This window comes from Aythya marila, assembly GCF_965140915.1.
Source record: "Aythya marila genome assembly, chromosome: 4".
Taxonomy (NCBI): Eukaryota; Metazoa; Chordata; class Aves; order Anseriformes; family Anatidae; genus Aythya; species Aythya marila.
In genome coordinates this window covers 42,738,046-42,755,842 of record NC_139045.1, presented here as the reverse complement: position 1 = coordinate 42,755,842, position 17,797 = coordinate 42,738,046, and the positions used below count along the sequence as shown (strand labels likewise).

General features: G+C 36.5%; 1 long non-coding RNA gene across 1 annotated transcript; it reads left to right on the top strand.

Moving 5' to 3' along the window:
• The first annotated feature begins 1,289 nt into the window (after positions 1 to 1,289).
• LOC309878167 lies at positions 1,290 to 15,441 on the top strand. Its single transcript, XR_014317496.1, has 3 exons — positions 1,290 to 1,561; positions 9,789 to 9,882; positions 15,317 to 15,441. It is a non-coding gene; the product is annotated as an uncharacterized lncRNA (long non-coding RNA).
• Positions 15,442 to 17,797: the final 2,356 nt, after the last annotated feature.

The window sequence follows — 17,797 nt, the reverse complement described above, 5'->3', positions numbered from 1 at the left end:
CACCTTGTATTATTATGAGTACTCTTGAGACATACTTGCATCTGGGGTAAATATTTACAAGAATGGTTTCCAAAGTTCATAATCAAAGCTTTTAAATTTTCATCATGTCTCTAAACTTTAACATATACTTAGGTTAATACCACATTGCGATATTAACATATATTCTATATTTTACATAATAGACACATACCTGCAAAATTTAAACCTTTTCTTGTTACAGTGTTCTACAGACAAGCTACAGACAACACTCCTGGTGGAATTTCTTGGCTGTTCAGTAAAGTCAACATTCATAAAGCATTTTATCTAATACACTTTAAAAAATGTCCTCTAACTGCTCTAAAAATATGACTGTTATTCATTTCTCTGAAGTCCCATTAATTTGTTATTTGTAGGCATGGCCTAGAAAGGAAGGAAGGATAAGGAGATAGGGGGAGTGAATCAATATTTTATTGTAGTGACATTCTTGTGTTATTTCAGCTAGTCAATTTTGCTTATAACCTTCTGACTGCAGTGCTATCCATTGCAGTTGTTCAAAAATGAAAGGTTATATCTTCTTTGCTGCTAGTTCATGTGATGTAACACAGACAAGAAAATAGGTAGATGTTTACTCCGTTTTAATTCTCTGTTCAAAGGCTCTGAAAATTAGAGCTGAACCACCTTCCTCAGTGATGAGGTATGCAGGGGGATGGACCTGTGCAGAAGGCAAAACCTGCTAACTTTTTTGTGGTCCCTATCTTCTTCCTCTGCCTCAGACCTAATGCCTGCCTCAGACCTAATGTCTTAGGAGGCTGTCGTGGTTTAACCCGGCTGGCAGCTAAACACCACGCAGCCGTTCGCTCACCCTCCCCCCTCCCTCTCTGGGACGGGGGAGAGAAATGGAAAGTGAAGCCCATGAGTTGAGATAAAGACAGTTTAATAAGACAGGAAAATAATAATAACAAAAGTAATAATAATACAATGATGATAACAGTACTACTACTAATAATATGTACAAACAAGTGATGCACAATGCAATTGCTCACCACCCGCTGACCGATGCCCAGCTTAACCCCGAGCAGTCCGGCCCCCTCCCCCTGGCTAGCCACCCCTATATATTGTTTAGCATGACATCAGATGGTATGGAATACCCCTTTGGCTAGTTTGGGTCACCTGTCCTGGGTCTGTCCCCTCCCAGCTCTTACTGCATCCCCAGCCTGCCTGTTGGCAGGACAGAGCAAAAGTCTGAGGTGTCCTTGGCTTGGTATAAGCACTGCTCTGCAACAATTAAAACATCGGGGTGTTATCAGCACTCTTCTCATCCTAAGCCAAAACACAGCATTCCACCAGCTACTAGGAAGAAAATTAATTCTGTTCTAACTGAAACCAGGACAGAGGCCTTGGAAATTTTATGGGTTTTTCATCTGAGCAGCTGAGGAAACTTTTGAAAATGTACCTTCAGATGACTCACACACATTAAATTTCTCAGAACCTTACCTGTGTTTTTAAAACAGCATGAAAGGAAGCATGCCAGGGGTACAAGGAAAAGAGGTGGATGTTGGTGATCTACCCTCTTACATGGAAGGTAAGCAGACCTCAGCAAATACCTCACCTCCTTCGCAGCAGGCCACGAGAAGTGTTATTAGCAATGCCATGTGCCCAGTGATACTAATATTAATGCACATTTGTTAGCCTTCTGAAACCTCTTTAGATATAAGTTTAGTCACTCATAGGTATTAGAGATATATCTCTAAACATGAACATAAACAGGTACCTTAATATGGTGTATAATTGACAAGTTATGTAAAACTTCTTCACCTACACTGAAAAGAGATAAGCAAGAAAGTTTTACAGAAGGTTCTCACCTGACTTTCAAAGTTTTCTTAATCTGTCATCTAATCATTCCACTGTATTTATCAACAATGTCCAGAAAGACAAGAGCTTAATTGTGTTAAAGATTAATCTAAGTATGCAATTTAAACAACTGCACATTGGGGCCAGAAAACAATTCTGTGAAACTCATCTGATGGCCTGCTGTTGTTTTAAGAGAAGTGTGTTGAGGGTGGCTGAGTATCCTAGGTCAGGTCCCTCCTGGCTGAAAGAAATAAAGGCATTGCATTTGGGTATAAGAGAAAAAAAAAAAAAAAAAAAAAAAAAAAAAAAAAAAAAAAAGAGAGAGAGAGATTCCCCAGAGGACCATGATTCTCATGCCATCAGTTAAAAATTTTACTGGTGACTCCCACAGAAACAAAGTTAGGACAGTATTGACTGCTTCTGAAATCCCAGTCTTAATCCCAGCCTTCTTAAATATCTGATAGATAAACAATGATGTCCAAAATCCCCTTGGCCTACCTTTCCAAATAGTGGGGGAAAAATGGAAATCTCTGCTTCTCAGCCCCAGTGAAATCAAGAGAAAATAAATTGTTAGCTGTTTTTTTGTTGTCTTTCTAGAAAAAAAAAATAAAAAAGGAAATTAGATGAACATAAAGTGATTTCTGACACATTTGGCAAATTGCAGTGTTCTCCAAAGTTTGCTCAGAAAAAAAATGTTGTGTAAGCATCCACTCAGTCTGAGTACAAGAATTTCTTGCCAGGAAGGGGAAAAAAAGATCACCAGCTGGCAATATTCATCCTTTCTACTCATATTTTCTTTGCCTATGACTCCCAAAGTGTTTGGTGGAAATGCCAATTAGTCTTCTGTTGCTTGTATTTTTGCAACTAAAGGACAGGAGAATTGAAGTGAAGATATGAAAATATGCATGCTTGAAAAGTTATGTTCCTGGAAAAAAAGAGAGACAGATGAGCTGATGGAGAAACCCAATGCTCAGATCTATGTGAAGAACATTCAGATGCTCAGACTTTATGAAAGACAAATCTCTTATTTAGGAGCCTAAATTATGCATTATTCAATTGCCCCAAGCTTTCATAACTCACATAGGAAGAGAGCAGGAATAAAAAGAACATAAAATATTCAATAACCTATCCCATCTCCTAAACAATATACTGTGTCTTTCATTTAAGGAAAAGACCTGTATGGCTTGAATTCCTATCTTCTCCCTTTTTTATTGCTCCTTTTTCTTAACAGAAATGTGTAATCTGAGGAGCAATTTTAATTCACCCCAAATGACTTTAACTGAGTTGTTAATGAGGAGCTAGAAAAAGCTGCAAGTCTGACACTTTACTTTACATAGCCATGGTTTCAAAGATTGATAATTACTTATTCTGTTCCATTCAGCTGTGGATTATGCTGTACACAGCCATGCAGGATTTGTCCAGAAGTTAACACATGTCCTTTCACTGCCAAAAACTTTGGTCAGCATGAAGTGGAATGAAGTCAAATGCAGGAAGGAAATTGTTATTGATACTGAAAGAATTTGAGACCTCAGCTATCATCAGACACAACAAGTCATTTCTTCCTTTTTATTGGAAGGCATGTAATTATGGATCAGACAAAAAATGCTAAGAAATATTCAAGAAGACATTTGGCTTCTTGAAGCTAATTCTGCCATCAGGGTTATTGCCAGACATAAGCAGAGCATCAAATTGTGGGTCTTATTGTGTGTATGTGTTTTCTTAGATGAAGAGAAGTTATAGATGTAAAAAAGGTAAAATTTTGGAGCTTGGCCTGCTAGTGTCTGTTTCAAGGGGCCCTACTAAATATCCCTCAAAATATGCCTAAAATATGCCTATATATGGCCTCTAAAAACCTTTTGTGAAAGAAAGATAAATTCCAAAGAATATTGGTAAACTCTGTTTTGATTTACTTAAGTGGATAAGATTATGATGGAAACACCTGATTACATTTTCAGAGTCTAGGAATTTTAAGAAAAACTCAGGTACCAGATAAACTCAAACTATTTGTAAGTCAAATTAATTTTCAAATACATCAGTTAAAAGATGTTACACATGCAATGCTTATGCAGAGAATTTTCCAAGTTAGTTGTAGAGATTTAAATATGGCACTAGATGCATGAATTTAACCCTCTTATGGTAACAGTGTTGTTTTCATCTGGAAATGAGGACATATATAAAATATTTGCTTACCTAAAACTAGACTTCAATAAATCCATTTTCAAAATTTTATTGTCATGATCAATGAAAGGTTAAAATGAAATTTTATGCAGAAGATTATCAAAATTACAACATAATTTTTTTGCTAGTGTTATGGGACAAACATGTATACATCAAAATACAGAACATGTACTGAACAAAAAGAAGAAAATGTGTTGGACATAGATAATAGTTATTCAGAAAATGTTAGCATAGGGGAAAACTAAGAAATGTTATGTATCTCAGCTGTTCTTAACTGTGATTTCAGTGTAAGCCACCTTTTTCTTCTGAATACAGCCAGTTGTTATTGGTGCCTGCATCTTAAAACTACCTTGAAGAATATTGAGTGAAAGCTAATTCTAATTAATTACTATTTAATAAATTAACATTTAAAAAGAGCAGCTTTACATGCAAGAAATTCAGGCGTAAATCTGCAAAGAATACAACGCTGGCTGGTGCAACACCTAACTTGAAGGCATCCTGCCAGCTGGTAGGAAGTTTTGTTCCAAGTGAAGGTACTTCTCTTTCTTAATGAATGGATGGGGAGAGCTAAGTCAGCCCAGAGTAATGTCACTGGAGACAAGTAAGCTGAACTCTTCTAGAGAAAAACAGCAAGTCAGCTGTATCCCTTAGAATAAGGCATTTTACTCTACTTAGGTTTCTCTACCGTGAATCTGGTCTTTGAATTAAACATGTTCAAACTGGCCAAAGGAAATCCCACCCCAGTATTTAAAGCACTCACCTAAGTGGGGACCTGTTTTCAAAAATCCTCTGGCCTGAGAGCATATTTCTCTGGCTCCTAGCTTCTGATCTTACTGAGTTTTTTTGCTGAGTGTGTATTGCTTACTTTGAGGGATGGGAAGGAGAGTATAACCGATCGATCAACTTAGTTAAATGTTCCTTGGCAGAGGAGGGAATGGTACTCAAGTTTCTGTTGCAATGAGTACTTTATTAACACAGAGTACATCAGATTGACAGGCAGGTACTTGATGGTCACAAACTGCTAGGATTACTGAGGGACAGCTGCATCATTCAAGTAAATTAGTGCAATCAGTATTCAATCACAGGGTCATATACATATAAGGTTGTAATATAAAGCCAGAGACCTGTGAATATCTTTTTTCTTCACCCACACCACCAAAAACACTGTCTCAGTATATAGAATGAAATAACAGTGAGTCGTTCTATTTTTTTCAGAACTTTTACATTAAAATCAGAAAAATCATGGAAGATACCATTATCTGATGAGAAAAACTTTATTAAGATGAATAAAAGGAAAAAGAGAATAACAGCAAAATCCTTTACTCTGTACACTTCTTCAGGGAGAACAGAGAAAGCCATATGTGCAAATTGGTAGAGAGATCAGATTGTTTTGACTACCTCTGCAGTGAGTTGAGCTGTAACAGCCTGGCAAAGTGAGGAATAACTGCTGAACCAAACTCGTATCACATGGAGAGGTCCCATTCTCTTGCTATTTCATGAGAGCACATAGTTGAATGTTTGTGTTAACGTGTGGCTGGAGGGGCACTCTGTTTACGACAGGCTACAGATGTCTGTGGAACGTTGCTCTGGAAGAATTTGCAATGAGATTTCCAGCAGGAAGCACAAATGCTAAGCAGATGTATTTTATTCCAGACTTAAACTGTTGGACTCTTCAGTTTTAGTCTCAGATCGGCAGAAAATCTTCACTTTCTAGTTTAACATTTTTAAGACAACAGTAACAAAGCAATGACTTTTCAGTCCTATTAAGGCTGGAAGCCACTGGGGAGGTCCTGTGGATCTGTATTTCCCTGAGGGCACACATACTGCTCATTGAATCTGCTCAGTCATCTCACTTTTGCATTGAACTTACAAAAAAATCAAAGCAAAAAAATGAAAGAAACCCAACCCCCAAAAGCAAGTAGCACTCCTGCACAAAGGATGTTCAAGAGAGTTATTCCAACTTGATCTTTCTCCCACATACCGACTATGGGAGGAAATATTTATGGAGGAAGGAAACTGAAAAAGATTGCAAAGATCCTACCACATAGATTTCCTGGTGTTATTCTTTAGAGGAAGAAGCAAAAGTTCTTTCTTCAAATTCCTTTTCCCATGTAAGCAGTGGGAAGAATATTGTCTTTTTTTAACTTTTTCATTTTGCTCAGTTGCCATTGTCTTCAAACTATGCTATATAAAGATGCGATTTATTAATAATGACTGTGTTGTGTTCCATAACGAAAATGATCCTTTGGGGCCATATTTGTAATATGTGCCGAAATGTATTGTTAGCTAAGTAGCCTTATCTATAATTCAGAGAGACTTTGTATGCTTTGGAAGGCTGTTTGGCAAACTGTGCGAGGAAGTCATTTAGTTATCTGGCTACATTAAGGATGAAATCAATTTGAGATGAATTAGTACTTCTAGAAAAGTGATATGAAAAAAACAACCTAAGCTCTTGGCTTTGGAAGAAGTAATTAGCTAGAACTGCAAGAGCCATGGTGAGTATGCAATCGGATATCCTTTAGTGTATCTAGAGGAGCAATTTAAGAAACTATTGTCTCCAATTTTTCATTCCTATTTTTTATCTGGTGGTTACGTTTTCAACAGTTTAGTTTTGTTATATATCCTACCAAGTGCTTCTACCCTGCTTCAGTGACAAAGTGGATTAATTTAAATCACTGTCTCAGATTATTTAGCGGGCGGAGAACAATTACTTTCAAATGGTCTGAGACTTCTTTTCAGTTTGATTCCCTGTCTCCTCCTCTTGTTGCTGCATGGGACATAGAAATATATGGAGAGGGTGTTGCAACCCAACTAAAGGCAAAGTTCCAACTGAGATTGACTTCAGTTCCAGAAGGCCCAGGTTCATAACGTGAATGTAGTGTATTAAGAATGCACTGCAAAGTTTTTGTTAAATGAAGATGCAGTTTTCTTCACGAGCATTTATTTCAAGTCCTTTGCAATATAACAATAAATCTGTGCAATTTTATTTCTAGCTCAACGGGACATTGGACATTGCTAATCTGTTTAATATACATACCTTAGTATTCTATCATAAAAATGATCCATTAGTGAGCTGAGTGACAAAAAAAGCATGTCTAAAAAAAAATCTTAAGGACAATCCAAGATCGTATGCATTTATTTTAATGATATCCAAATGGTGTTCTAACTAAAGATGTTAATAATTATGATGAGCAATAAAACTGTAGAAAGAGTTAAACTTACTGGCAGGCTTTATTCTCCTAGTGTTCTGTTTGACATAATTCCATAACCTCTTCCCTTCAATAAATGTCAAGTACTTTGTTTTATTTTTTTAATTTCTTAAATGTCCTAGCTGTGAAGAGAGACAGAGCATGAAAATTGTCAGGGATATATCACGTTTTGCATTCACATGCTCATGTTTTTTGTTAGGGTGACTGAAAGGCCAGAGAAGACACTGCAGGAAGGCTTCCAAGCAACAATAAATATGGAAGTTCTTTCCAACTCAGTGTTTTGAAATGTTTTAGAAATTTACTCGAAAGGCCTTGCTATGATCATCTCTTGTAGAGGAGTAAGAGTAATATTTACACAATAAAAAATTTTATTCTTGATGGTACTTTCTCTGAAAACCACCAGTGGAGAAGTGGTGGGGTTTGATGACAACACAGATTTTAAAAATGTTATAAACTTATCTAATGGCAGAAGATGATGACAGTTTTCAAAGATATGCCCGCCAGTCAAGAACTGCTGCAGCCAGATGAAAAAATTAATTGCTTTTGCTTTGAAGCTTGATTAGCTCGTGAAAGGATTTTTGTGATGTAGTAGTATCTGACACAGGGCACCAGCCTCAGAGACCTTTGATGTGCTTTCAACTCAAATGTCCTTTAGAATAACATGTTAAAAATAATGATTTTTTAGAATAACATTAAAAAATGATTTTTGAGCTTGCTCTACATCAGCTGCAGGGACTCCTTTACCCATGGCCATGGATTTCAGTGCTCCTCTCTGTGACTGTTGTGAAAGCTTGGGACTGGAGCTAGTCTCTTATTTATGTGATACACTTTTGCAGACCACATGATTCATAAATGTTATAAAATGATTGAATCATAATGATCTAACCCAACTTCTACCAAGAAACATGAGACTGCTACTGCTTCTCTGAGGCTAAAACTGAATGTGAAAAGTCACAGAAAGCACCAGGCACGGTCTATATTCACTCATGCCTCAGTTTTTGGTAAACAGCAAGCAGAAAAGACAAATGAAGAGGTTTTCTATACCATATTTACATAAATAGGTATTTCTATACCTATTTACAGTATTGTTGATACAAAACCTCTAGATGCAGATTTTGTCTTGAAAAACTGTATATTTTGGAGTGTAAATCCAGGAAAATAGAACATGCCCTTAATAATCACTTACCATACATCTTGGAAGAAACCAAGAAAATAATAATCTACCATTTTGCACAAGCATGAGCGGGGATCCATACAGATAATGAATTGCAGATGAAACTCATTGTGATAAGTGAAATCAGATTTAAAAAAAAAAAAAAAAAAAAAAAAAAGAAAATTGTCCTTGAGTGTCTTTCTCCTGCAATGAAGACTGAAAGAAATAAGAGAAGTGAATAAGCTTAATCCTCGACTCAGCTTTAACAGTATTTCTAAGGGCTGTTTCATAAAATATAAACATATCAAAAAATAGCCAGAAACCTAATCTGACCAGCAATCACAGATTTCTCAGCTGTGTGTTGAAGACATAGCAACCCAAATTACCCTTGAAATGACTCTATTTCAAGTCATACACTTTTCTGAGTTATACTTTAGAAGACTTCTGCCAGTAGTCCAAGAACTTTTTTTTCCAGACAAGGATTTACCTTGGGTTTATGTTAGCATATAATTTGTAAAAGTTTGTTATAAACATGCCTCACTGGGATTGGCAGAGATTATAGGAAGGAAAAAAACACTACTAACTTTGGGCTACTTGCTTTGATTCAGACCTCAGGTTATATTGTTATATTAGCTTCAAAACTGGAGTGAATTGATGAATTATTTTGTAACTAAGACCAGAACTTCCAACATAGCCTAATCTTTTCAGAAATTCTCATTTGATTAAGGATTTCTATTTCCAATGTAAATATTAAAGAGTTGCCTGATGCTTAGACTGGGAGGTATACTACCAGACTTTCATTCAGAAATAAATACACAATGAGTAATTCAAAACATTAGGCCTGAGCTGGCTATATACCCATTGAAGTCAATGAAATTTTAGGATGTATGAGAAGTGCCAACTGAAGTCTGACAAATAAACAGTGAATGTTTATATAAATATAATAAACAGAAAAATACCATTATGAATGCAAGTGGTTGATCTTAAATTAGTAGTCTTCTCGGACCAGTTTTTATACTTTTTTAGGATAATAGAGCCATCATTATTTTTCCAATGCTTTTCAGTTCATGGTAAGTGATAATTTCCCCTCTGTTAGTCACACAAACTAAAAGCAGTAATCAGTTTAGCTGCATCTGGAAAGTAATCTTGTTTGTAAATGATGAAAGGAAACAAGGCAGGAACCTATTTACAAATCTCCTCTGTAGAAGCATTCAGTTTTTCCAAAGCCATACTTTTCAACAAAATGACCTGCTTCTCTGCTCCAGGTGAAGTTTTCAAATCCTTCAATATACCAGTTAATCATTGGTACAACTCAGGAGCTGAAAATTTAAAGCATGCATCAATGTCTTTGAAAGTAGCATTTAGAAATTACTATGATAGTGCATTTTTTTGTGTTTTGTTTTACTTTATACATGTAGATGTTTTTGTCAAAATTGAGTGTGACACTAAGACACTGAGCAAGAATGGGACAATCCATTGATTTGAGGAGCCAACACTTCTGATTGTTTAAAGGTATGAAGTTTCTTTTTCTGCAGAAATAAAATTTGGTTTATTCTTTCACTGTCTAGGAAGCTACTGTTCTACAGTGATGGATAATTTTGGATTAAGTGGAAAAAAGTTGTTATATATTGAATAAATATTTAATTATAATAAATTTTGGCATTCTGACAACTAGTGAGAAGTTTTGTGTTTATTGATTTTTCATAAAATGGTAAGTAATGAAAATCAAGTGTTGAAAAATTCAACAAACAGAAGCAGTTTTAGAGGTATAACATGAAAGGTACCATAGTCAACAGAGAGTGTATATATAGTAAAAGTATGTGACAAATCATGTAGCAAAATTGAATAGAATATAAATATTCACAAACATTCAAGTAAGTTACCTTCTGCTCTCATTGGCATAGAAGAAAGAACTGTTTCCCTATTTAAACGTGCTGTTTGGAAAACCATTTATTAATGCCAAAAGCAATAATATCTATGACCAGCCTCAAATGAGAACATGATTTGAGTGATCACTAACAGATAACAAAGTGATTATGGGGGCAAAAAAAAAAAAAAAAAAAAAAAACAAACCAAAACACAACAGGAGTTCTTCCAACTTGCTGAAAAATTAGAAGTATTACCTTATTAGGATGTGCTTCATAGGCATGACCACACCAGTAACACAGAAGAACAGGGGAGTGGAAAGAAAAGGGAATGACTGACCATGATCACAGTGCTTGACAAAGCTGGAAATAGGTCCTACTTCTCCAAGTCATGGTCTCAAAAGGCTACATTCTCTCTTTAAAGAAACAAATCCATTAAAAAAACCTTCAAGAGGAAAGGACATGTCCAGTAATGTTTGCTGTGAATACCTGGAACAGTTTAAGTCCCCTACAAGTGAAGTTGCTTTCTGACTAATTTCCTTAACTATTACTTTTCAGAAAAATATTAGACACATTGATTCATTTAAGAAATATCTACTGGGACTGATGGTCTTGATTGTAAGAATGATCACAAAGCATTTAAGAAGGTTATAACTTTGTCACCAATCTCAAAAGGGTGCTGGTCTCCCAGGGATGAGCTACCTTGTTGGAAAAATCTGGTAGAGCTCTGAATGTGGAAAAACCTTGTAGTATACGCTAAATACAGATTAGGAATGGTGGGGTAGTCCCTAGGGACTTGAGATCAACAATATAAATTATTATGATAAATACTTTTAAATTAATGAGCTTACATTCCTTATTACTGTTTCATCCTCAGCCACCACACATTCTGGCATATTCTGAACAAAAATCATAAACAACAATCTCAGCGATATTTGAAGATTTTTGAGACAGGACCTTTACCCCACTAGCTGTGTGTATTAGTTGTTTAGCTCTGTAGAGCCTATGTTTTATTTGGAAAAGCTAAGTATTATCTCAGCACCAACAATAATAAAGACTTGCAGGGAAAAAATACTGTTCCCTACAGAATGTGTGACACAAGTAGTGGTATCTAGAGCTCATGCAGATGGAAGGAGTGGAGTGTGGGACCCTGGAAAGAGCTGAGAGAGGAGTTGAAAACCAAGAGATATATGTGTATGTTTGTGTGTATACATACATAAGCTAGCCAAACGGCTGTTTATTTGAGGTGTTTCAGCATCCTTAATGCTAGGTACTGCTTTGTTTTAAATCACCTCCTCCAGGGGCTTTTCATTCAAATAAAGACACTAATTTTTTTAAGGGAATTGCATGTTCTCTATTAAATGGACAAACAGATGGAGGCTGTACCACAAACAAAGCCAGCCAACCCCTGCCTAAAATGTGCAGGTCACAGTTTTTATTGGCTTTCTGATTTGCTTTTGGTAGCGTACTAGTGACCAAACAAAGAAACAAACAACAATAAAAAACAAAAACTTGTTATATTCAGGGAAAAAGAAACTACCAAGAACCATCTGTAGTGTTTAATCCAATGATAACTGTAGTTAGGCTTTCCATTTTCCCAGAGATACCGCAAATACCTGTTGAAGCTGCTCCTATCTTCTGCTTCATCCCACTCCAAACACCAATGGAGATAAAGCACGCACATCTTCCTCTTTATATCTTCGTCTTTACAGCACCTTTCTGCCAAAGAGATGGGAAACAACCTTCTTATTCCCCAGTCATCCAACAAAGTCCTACATGAAATAGATTCCTCTAGCCTACAGATCTCATAGCAATAGCTCAGTCAAGAACACAAATTCTGCTCTTGCCCCTGTGTTTCTTACGCTGATACTGACGATCTCTTTGGGGAATGACAGTAGGAGACTGGATGGCTTGAGGTATAGCTGATGGGCTGCTGAAGGTCTGGCTATGTTTTTTATAGATCCATCAGGGAAATTACCATGCAGTGTCTGTTAATCTCTGGCTAATTCAGCTCATGGCTGAATCGCACAGCTAACCGTGAGGAACACAGCCCTCCATGTAGGCAATTTGGGCAAACAGACTGGTGGCAACTGAACACAGCTGATGGCTATATTGAATGGTAGGTAGTTTGTGGAAATTGTGTTAGTGGTCTCCGTCCAAATTTTGCTGACAATACATCAATATCTCAAAGGAAATCCCTTCAAAATAATTTCTTACTGAAGACTCAGAGACAACCCAGAGTTTAAAAACAAGGAGGTTGAATGTTTCTTCCCTAGAAGTACTCTCTGTAAGTCAGCAGTGAAGTGCAAAGGGGTACATTTGTGTTAGCACCACCCAGGCTGTCAATAAAGAACTTCTGTCCTCCAACTATCAAATCAGATTCATATGAATTTCCCACTCTTCCAAAACCACTTTCCCACCAGGCAGAAGAGATCACAAAATTAAACATCATTCCCTCCTTCTCACATCTCTGCAGTTTGTAAGTACTGTGCCTGTCACAATGCTCCCAGGAGGCTTCCTCAACCATAGTGTCTCATCTCTGTAAACAGCTGGCTTCCTTTTTGCACAAAAGTTCTTGGAGACTTGCTTCTCTTATCAGAACTGAACTACTGAAAAGCTGGTAAATAACCAAGTTCTGCTGGAAGATGAAATCCCACTGCAGATGGACAGATTTGCTTAACCTATAAAATAATTTTAGAATAGATATTGTTTTGGCAAAATTCTAAAATATAACAAAGTCTGATTGTTCTTGGCTTTTCCTAATTTGCTTACTTTGTCGTTATAGCTGACCCTCAACATGCACGTTAGTCCCATTACTGTTAACATGAGCTATATGCACACATATATCTGAGAGACGCTTGACCATATACTTTCTGTGTTCCAAAGTCAGCTGCAGTCTGGAGCTTTTACTGTCTCTGCTCCACTAACTGAGACCAAAGCTTATGCAAGACTTCCTTGGGGAATACAAGGTCTGAGGTTTTCACCGTCCAGAAGGCTAAAATTCAAATATGAACCACAGCTGTTTGGATAGGAGTCCTGGACCTCTTTGTTTTGAACTGTAGTGACCTGCTCAGCCTTACCGACATGTGAAACTGAAATCCCTGCACAGCTAATGACTGGGATGTGAACATTGCCTGCCAGGCAGACCTGGGCGAAGTGACCAATTCATAGAGCACTAGGCTTTGCAGGTGGAAGGGCTGTTCCCTGTCACTTTCTCCAACAGTCCCTGACCCCATTTCTATACGTTCATCAACCAAAAAACTGACTCAGTGTTCTTGTTGAAGACGGTGAAGTTCCTCCCTTCTGCCAAGTACAGGTATTTTTATGACTCCCCAGTAAGAGGTAAAATAAGAGAAACAGAGCATGGGATAAACTAGTCACTCGGTATAAATGGTGATAGACCTCCAGTGCCCTGAAGGCTTTAAATACATTGTTTTCACTCAGCTATGCTTTACCTAAGTAGAGGAATGCTACTGAGATAAATAAGCCTGGACTTTGCCCACTGTGAATTATCACAACAAAGTAGTTGTGAAGTGATGGAAAAATTTTTTGGATCACACTGCAAGAGGAGATATACAAGAACTCGTTATGCAGTCTTGCACTGCTCCACACGTGATAGGGTTACAGTTGGGAGCTCAGATGCATCTGTTATCTGTTTCTGTTCAGGTAATCAAGGCCAATAATCAGGATTGAAGAAGAATGAGAAGCCTCTTTCTTCAGTAAAATGGTTCGAGTCAGAAATTCTGTGACAGAAGCTACAAAAGCTACAAACAAATGAACTAAGTCATGACTTAGTGCTGCTGATGCATGCACTTTGAAATAATATTATGTACAAAAGTGCCTTTCCTTTGGTTTAACTGCGATTACATAAATATTTAGAATAACACTAACAAGTAATTTTGCAGAAGTGAAACATGATAGGCAGGATGATAGCTAACTATTTAAAGGGACTGGTAGCCCACCTTCCAGGGGCCACTGTGACTTGCATCAAGTGATAATCTCAGCAGAGTGTGCTTGGCTGATTGTGTTTTTCTTGAATGATGGATCTTCTTATATCCCCTTACATTTAGAATCCAATTCCATTATTTCATTTGCAAAATTATAATAAAAGTATTTTTCCATATTTATAACTGATTGTGGTAAGCAAGACAAAGCAGATCTTGGATCTTGGTTTATTTTGAGTCTCTGACCTTTCACATTCATTTTACTATTGCAAAGCACATTAAATACTGTAGAAGGCAGAAAAAAAAGAAACAAAAAACAAAAACAAAAAAACAAACACAAACACACAAGTTCTTATCTATTGATATACTAAATGTTTTTGTGTATCCAAGGTAATAGGAATTCCAGCATTCATGCTTACAATAAAATATAGCAAGCAAAGACTAAGTAAATTCTGTTTGTTTTAATATGGAAACAATTTTGACTGCATCTTTGGCTTTGTATGACATGAAAACTGATGATTGTTTAGGCTATTTTTTTTTTTTTTAATGGTCTGCATTAAAATCCCACATGAGAAACAAATTTTTCTCTAGGAACAAAATGTTACTTTTTTGGGACTGACTTCTAATTAGTTGTATAGTACTTCTGCTTCTTTTCAGTTGGGAAAATACAATGCATATAAAATCCAGATGGATAGTACATGAGGCTGGAAGCATCCCTGGCCAATTAGCCACATCACTTGATTAAAAGAAGCTTATAAGAATTTAAGTTAAAAAAAAAAAAAGCAGTAAGAACAGCAAACTGTCTGCAAGATGTGATTTCAACATAGCTCTGATAGTGTTTTTCTTTTGTTAGTTGGCTTCTCACAACTTATTGCAAGTTAACCTGTAATTTTATTTAAATTAAGCATGCATGGGATTTGTGATTATAGCCCTGAATACCAATGAGGGAAGATATATGGTAAACAGGATGGGGAGAAAATTCACCATCAGACTACAACAGGCCACAAGGACCACAACTTTAAGGCAATTGGCTTCTTGAAGGAACTCAGCTGAGAGCAATGAAACAGAAAGCTGCTGGTGTGAGCTGTAATATCACAGACCAATTCATTTTCAATGGATTTTGTTTGTATCTTTCAGGAAGCAAGTAAGTACATTATGTTATAGGAATTGCAGTGTCACTGTGCATAAAAGCTCCTGAGTATCCCAGGAGGCTCAGCAGATTTGAGGGTGACATTTTCCAAGGGGTCTAAGGCAACCTAAGAAGTCCAAAGAAGTCACAGCCAGGACTTGCAGAGGGATGGAGCCACATCTGGAATCCGTGGACAATTGCAGAGATGTTTATTATTCTTTGTTTATTATTCTGAATGTGTACTCTCCCTCTTCCTCTCTTTGTCTCCCTTTGTTATTTGTGTAATAAAATTCCTCTAGGCATATAAAGTAAGTCATCTGGAATTGTGCAATTCCCTCTGCCAGGAAGCTGGAAAAGCTTCTCTCCTGTGCAGAGACAGAAATACAGGCTCATCCCAACCATAGAGAAATTACAGAAATATACAGCATTTGTCTTTTGGTTGTATATTTATATAGCAAAGAACTGTGGCAAATAAGCATGCTTCTTGCTGTTAAAAAATTGGCTTTTATCCTGTCCAAGGTGTTATGTTTATTTAAAACTTGAGAAATAATTTGTACATTTTAAAATAAAGCATGCAAAATGCATTAAAAAGGCACAGTGTCAAAGTTGTTTTTTCTGCCAGTGGGTAAAAAGAAGGAAAAGGAAATGTGTAAAAAGAGAGGAGTGTCTTTATAGCCACATGGCTAGTGAAATTTTCTATTTATTCTTTGGGGAAAAAGCAAAGTAGCTGAATAGCTGCTGGTTGGATAGGTGCCGGTACTATTTTTATTGGCAGACAACTCTGAGTGGCTGAAAGGTGGTCATTAACACCCTGACACAAAGTGCTGACAGGGCGATTATAAGATTAACACCCTATGTTATATTAACAGTGTCAAAACCTCCCTGTACCTGTCAGGGAGAAATAATGGCATGAAGGAAAACATTATAGACATTCTGAGATTTTAACATTGAAATACCACACAGCTATTAACTTTTTGAAATTGGCCTAAATACCTAGATGACCTACTGAAGTCCCTGTAAAATAAAATAATATAATTTAAATTATAGGTTCACTGAATCAAAAAGATGAACACAAACATTAAGCCACCTGGCTTGTTGACTGTTTTTAGACCTGATCTCCCTGGGAGAGGGTTTTTCACTGCCTTTCACCAGTCTTCTGGTTTGAGAGCTCAGAAACTCAGTGTTTGACCTTAGGATTTTACAAATTTGACAGAGTTCTTGTGGAAAATCTCATTGCAGATGTACAAGGCAAAATTCAACCAGGATCGTCCTATAGGTTCATTAGTTCAAAACCCACACCTGGTTTTATCAGTGAAAGACTTGGGACCCAAGGACTAATTTTCCTTTTGAAAGTGTTTCGACTCTATGTCCACTGGAACAGGAAGGTGAGCTCCTCTAGCATAGCTTCAGCTAGACTGGTCTATACCACAATAAATTCTGTTTGGTTAAACAAAATAAACTAGGGGAAAAATTCTTCCTGTAGCACTAGACTTAGACGTTCAGTGGTAAAAAAAAAATAGTCCAAGTGTTGCCAGATTAAACATTCTTTCTGTATATATTTATTATTATATTTTATGTTGTATATTGTGATGCTATAGCCTATATTCTATATATTTTTATCTATAAAATCAAAAGACACAATGCATAAAATATATTCTTTAAATATACTTCAGTTTCTAAACAAGATCCAGTCATGGTCTAAGCACCCCAAATGCCAGGAAGTGCTCCTGAGTTGTGTAAGAAAAGTTTGGTAGTTTTAAGTAGGATTTTGGGTGCTTACAGTGTTGCAATACCATCATACCTTCAGGTTTATTGAAATCCCTTAATAAAAAAAAGTGTATGCAATTAACTTAGCACATGTTACAAATGACTAAAGCTGCATCTGAAAAGTTCAAATGTCTCGGAAACAGATCCAACAGAAACATTTAATAACTAAACAAGGATAAAGGATGGATTTATGACTGCTGTTTAGTTTAGGGGCTATTGGAAGACAATGCAAAAAATTCACAAACTCTTTCAGAGCTTCTATGAAATGAACACCGTGCCTGCAGAAAATTGAGTGGCAACTGATGAGAATTGCCACAGGTAGGGAGTTTCCAATAAATAGGATTCTAGTTTTAGGATACTGGAACAACCTGTTAAAGTATTTGTATATGTAATTTTATTACAGCATCTGCTTTGGCTGAAACCAAGGTCTCCAGGGCAATTTTGAACTTTCAAGTCATCTACAGAATGGAGTTTTTTCATTTAAATATCTTTTCTACTTCAAAAAAAAAAAAAAAAAAAAAGAAAAAAGAAAAAAAAGAGAAAAAAATATGACTTAATTCAGAGAAAATGATGTTTAATCATGTTTTATTAATGATATGCATGCAGTTTTCCATGCTGAGAAGAGTCTCAGAATAGTTTCTGAGATGTTAGAAATGCCTTTAGAGATTTTTGGCATTTCATATATTCAAGTGATTTTTCAAAACAGGAAAAGTCAAGGAATA